This window comes from Olea europaea, chromosome 17 (genome assembly GCF_002742605.1).
Source record: "Olea europaea var. sylvestris chromosome 17, O_europaea_v1, whole genome shotgun sequence".
Lineage (NCBI taxonomy): Eukaryota > Viridiplantae > Streptophyta > Magnoliopsida > Lamiales > Oleaceae > Olea > Olea europaea.
Window position 1 is genome coordinate 16573642 of NC_036253.1, and position 6000 is coordinate 16579641.

Genomic DNA, 6000 nt, shown 5'->3' on the forward strand with positions numbered 1-6000 from the left:
GGCATAGACCGGGGATCCCGGGATTTTAGCCAAATTCCTTCGTTTAGGCCTCCGAATTATTAATTTTTGTATTAATTATGTTAGGTTGAAGAAGTGTTTGACAAAAAATTAACAACGCAAAATCGCACCAAGGGCAATTTCGTCATTTGTCGCGAGGTGTCGGAATGGGCTGAAATTTGACAGGTTGATTGGAAATGGCCCGAGAAATCGGACTCAGGACACAAACACAGGATCATGGGATTCTAGCCAAATTTCTTCGTTTAGGCCTCCGAATAATTAATTTCCGTATTAATTATGTCAAGCTGAAGAAGTGTTGGACTGAAAATTAACCGAGAAAAACCGCACCAGGGGAAATTTTGTCATTCGTTCGCGACGGCGTTGGAATGGGCTGAAATTTGGAAGGTTGATTGGAACCGGCCCAAAAAATTCGACTCGGGGCATGGACCCGAGATCATGGAATTTTAGTCAAATATCTTCGTTTAGGCCTCCGAATAATTAATTTCCATATTAATTATATTAGGTGGAAGAAGTGTTTGACAGAAAATAAACAACGCAAAACCGCGCCAGGAGCAATTTCGTCATTTGTCACGACGGTGTCGGAATGGGCCTAAATTTGACAGGTTGATTGGAAACGGCCCGAGAAATTGGAGTCGGGGCACAAACTCAGGATCATGGGATTTTAGCCAAATTGATTCGTTTAGGCCTCCGAATAATTAATTTCCGTATTAATTCTGTCTGGTTGAAGAAGTGTTCGACAAAAAATTAACAACGCAAAACCGCACCAGGGGTAATTTTTTCATTTGTCACGATGGTGTCGGAATGGGACGAAATTCGGCAGGTTGGGAACGGCCCGAGAAATTGGACTCGGGGTACAGACCCGGGATCACAGGATTTTAGCCAAATTCATTTGTTTAGGCCTCCGAATAATAAATTTTAGTATTAATTATGTCAGGTTGAAGAAGAGTTGGACAGAGAATTAACAACGCAAAATCGCACAAGGGGGAATTTTGTCATTTGTCGCGAGGTGTCGGAATGGGCCGAAATTTGGCAGGTTGATTGGAAACGGCCCGAGAAATTGGACTCGGGGGCACAGACCCGGGATCACGGGATTTTAGCCAAATTCCATCGTTTAGGCGTCCGAATAATTAATTTCCTTAAATAATTATGTCAGGCTGAAGAAGTGTTGGACAGAAAATTAATCGCACCAAGGGCAATTTTGTCATTTGTCGTGACGGTGTTGGAATGGGCCGAAATTTGGCAAGTTGATTGGAAACGGCCCGAGAAATTGGATTCGGGGCACAGACCCGGGATCACGGGATTTTAGCGAAATTCTTTCGTTTCGGCCTCCAAATAATTAATTTCCGTGTTAATTATGTCAGATTGAAGATGTGTTGGACATAAAATTAACAAAGAAAAGCCGCGCCAGGGACAATTTCGTCATTTGTCACGACGATGTCAGAATGGGCTGAAATTTGGCAAGTTGATTGGAAACGGCCTGAAAAATTCCACTCGGGGCATAGACCCGAGATCAAGGGATTTTTCCTAAATTCCTTCATTTAGGCCTCCGAATAATTAATTTTCGTATTAATTAAGTCAGGTTGAAGAAGGTTGGACAGAAAATTAGCAACGAAAAACCGCACCAGGGGCAATTTTGTCATTTATCGCAACGGTGTTGAAATGGGCTGAAATTTGGCAGGTGATTGGAAACGGCCCGAGAAATTGGATTCGGAGAACAGACTCGGGATCACGGGATTTTAGCCAAATTCCTTCGTTTAGGCCTCCGAATAATTAATTTCCGTATTAATTATGTCAGGTTGAAGATGTGTTAGACAAAAAATTAACAAACAAAAGCCGCACCAGAGGCAATTTCGTCATTTGTCACGACGATGTCGGAATGGGCCGAAATTTTGCAGGTTGATTGGAAACGGCCCGAAAAATTCGACTCGAAGCATAGACCCGAGATCATGGGATTTTAGACAAATTCCTTTATTTAGGCCTCCGAATAATTAATTTCCATACTAATTATGTTAGGTTGAAGAAGTTTTGAACAGAAAATTAACAACGCAAAATCGCATCAGGGCAATTTCGTCATTTGTCGTGAGGTGTCGGAATGGGCCGAAATTTTGCAGGTTGATTGGAAACGGCCCGAGAAATTGGACTCGGGGCACAGACCTTGGATCACATGATTTTAGCTGAATTCCTTTGTCCAGGCCTCCAAAAAATTAATTTCCGTATTAATTATATCATGCTCAGGAAGTGTTGTATAGAAAATTAACAAAGAAAAACCGCATAAGGGGCAATTTTGTCATTTGCCGCGACTGTGTTGGAATGGGCCGAAATTTGGCAGGTTGATTGGAAACCACCCAAGAAATTTGATTCGGGGCACAGACCCGGAATCACGGGATTTTAGCCAAATTCCTTCGTTTAGGCCTCCGAATAAATAATTTTCGTATTAATTATGTCAGGCTGAAGAAGTGTTGGACAGAAAATTAATGAAGAAAAACCGCACCAGGGGCAATTTCGTCATTTGTCGCGATGGTGTCGGAATGGGCCGAAATTTGGCAGGTTGATTGGAAACGACCAAAGAAATTGGATTCGGGACACAAACCTGGGATCATAGGATTTTAGCCAAATTTCTTCATTTAGGCCTCCGAATAATTAATTTTCGTATTAATTATGTCAGGTTGAAGAAGTGTTGGACAAAAAATTAGCAACGCAAAATCGCACCAGGGGTGATTTCGTCATTTGTCGCGACGGTGTCGGAATGGGCCGAAATTTGGCAGGATGATAGGAAATGGCCTGAGAAATTGAAGTCGGGGCACAGAACCGGGATCACGGGATTAGTGCCAAATTCCTTCGTTTAGGCCTCCGAATAATTAATTTTCGTATTAATTATGTCAGGCTGAAGAAGTGTTGGACAGAAAATTAACATAGAAAAACTGCACCAGCGGCAATTTTGTCATTTATCGCGACGGTATCGGAGTGGGCCGAAATTTGGCAAGTTGATTGGGAACGGCCTGAGTAGTTGGACTCGGGATCATGGGATTTTAGCCAAATTCCTTCGTTTACGCCTCCGAGTAATTAGTTTCCGCATTAATTATGTCTGGTCAAAGAAGTGTTTGACAGAAAATTAACAATGCAAAATCGCACCAGGGGCAATTTCGTCATTTGTCGCGACGGTGTCGGAATGGGCCGAAATTTGGCAGGTTAATTGGAAACGGCCCGAGAAATTGGACTTGGGGCATAGACCTGGGATCACAGGATTTTAGCCAAATTCCTTCGTTTAGGCCACCGAATAATTAATTTTCGTATAAATTATGTCAGGCTGAAGAAGTGTTGGGCAGAAAATTAATAAAGAAAAATCGCACTAAGGGCAATTCTGTCGTTTGTCGTGACGATGTTGGAATGGGCCGGAATTTGACAGGTTGATTGGAAATGACCCGAGAAATTGGAATCGGGGCACAGTCTCGGGATCACGGGATTTTAGCAAAATTCCTTCGTTTAGACCTCCGAATAATTAATTTCCATATTAATTATATCAGGTTGAAGAAGTGTTGGACAGAAAATTGACAAAGAAAAGCCGCGCGAAGGGAAATTTTGCCATTTTTCGTGACGGAGTCGGAATGGGCCGAAATTTAGCCGGTTGATTGGAAACGGCCCGAGAAATTGGACTCGGGGCACAGACTCGGGATCACGGGATTTAAGCAAAATTCCTTCGTTTAGACCTCCGAATAATTAATTTCCATATTAATTATATCAGGTTGAAGAAGTGTTGGACAGAAAATTGACAAAGAAAAGCCGCGCGAAGGGAAATTTTGCCATTTTTCGTGACGGAGTCGGAATGGGCCGAAATTTAGCCGGTTGATTGGAAACGGCCCGAGAAATTGGACTCGGGGCACAGACTCGGGATCACGGGATTTAAGCAAAATTCCTTCGTTTAGACCTCCGAATAATTAATTTCCATATTAATTATATCAGGTTGAAGAAGTGTTGGACAGAAAATTGACAAAGAAAAGCCGCGCGAAGGGAAATTTTGCCATTTTTCGTGACGGAGTCGGAATGGGCCGAAATTTAGCCGGTTGATTGGAAACGGCCCGAGAAATTGGACTCGGGGCACAGACTCGGGATCACGGGATTTAAGCAAAATTCCTTCGTTTAGACCTCCGAATAATTAATTTCCATATTAATTATATCAGGTTGAAGAAGTGTTGGACAGAAAATTGACAAAGAAAAGCCGCGCGAAGGGAAATTTTGCCATTTTTCGTGACGGAGTCGGAATGGGCCGAAATTTAGCCGGTTGATTGGAAACGGCCCGAGAAATTGGACTCGGGGCACAGACTCGGGATCACGGGATTTAAGCAAAATTCCTTCGTTTAGACCTCCGAATAATTAATTTCCATATTAATTATATCAGGTTGAAGAAGTGTTGGACAGAAAATTGACAAAGAAAAGCCGCGCGAAGGGAAATTTTGCCATTTTTCGTGACGGAGTCGGAATGGGCCGAAATTTAGCCGGTTGATTGGAAACGGCCCGAGAAATTGGACTCGGGGCACAGACTCGGGATCACGGGATTTAAGCAAAATTCCTTCGTTTAGACCTCCGAATAATTAATTTCCATATTAATTATATCAGGTTGAAGAAGTGTTGGACAGAAAATTGACAAAGAAAAGCCGCGCGAAGGGAAATTTTGCCATTTTTCGTGACGGAGTCGGAATGGGCCGAAATTTAGCCGGTTGATTGGAAACGGCCCGAGAAATTGGACTCGGGGCACAGACTCGGGATCACGGGATTTAAGCAAAATTCCTTCGTTTAGACCTCCGAATAATTAATTTCCATATTAATTATATCAGGTTGAAGAAGTGTTGGACAGAAAATTGACAAAGAAAAGCCGCGCGAAGGGAAATTTTGCCATTTTTCGTGACGGAGTCGGAATGGGCCGAAATTTAGCCGGTTGATTGGAAACGGCCCGAGAAATTGGACTCGGGGCACAGACTCGGGATCACGGGATTTAAGCAAAATTCCTTCGTTTAGACCTCCGAATAATTAATTTCCATATTAATTATATCAGGTTGAAGAAGTGTTGGACAGTCCTTCGTTTAGGCCTCCGAATAATTAATTTCCGTATTAATTATGTTAGGTTGAAGATGTGTTGGACAGAAAATTAACAAAGAAAAGCCGCGCGAAGGGAAATTTTGCCATTTGTCGTGACGGTGTCGGAATGGGCCGAAATTTAGCCGGTTGATTGGAAACGGCTCGAGAAATTGGGCTTGGGACACAAACCCGGGATCACAGGATTTTAGCTAAATTCCTTCGTTTAGGCCTCCGAATAATTAATTTCCATATTAATTATGTCAGGTTGAAGAAATGTCAGACAAAAAATTAACGACACAAAATCGCACCAGGGGCAATTTTGTCATTTGTTGCGAAGGTGTCGAAATGGGCCGAAATTTAGTAGGTTGATTGGAAACGGCCCGAGAAATTGGACTTGGGGCACAGACCCGAGATCACGTGATTTTAGCTAAATTCCTTCGTCTAGGCCGCAGAATAATTAATTTTCGTATTAATTATGTCAGGCTGAAGAATTGTTGGACAGAAAATTAACAGAGAAAAACCGCACCAGGGGTAATTTCGTCATTTGTCACGACGGTGTTGGAACGGGCCAAAATTTGGCAGGTTGATTGGAAACGCCTCAGAAATTGGATTCGGGGCACAGACTCAGGATCACGGGATTTTAGCCAAATTCCTTCGTTTAGGCCTCCAAATAATTAATTTCTGTATTACTAATGTCAGATTGAAGATGTGTTGGACAGAAAATTAACAAAGAAAAGCCGCGCCAGGGGCAATTTTGTCATTTATCACAACGATGTCAAAATGGGCCGAAATTTGGCAAGTTTACTGGAAACGGCCCGAAAAATTCTACTTGGGTCATAGTCCCAAGATCACGGATTTTAGCCAAATTCCTTCGTTTAGGGCTCCGAATAATTAATTTCCATATTAATT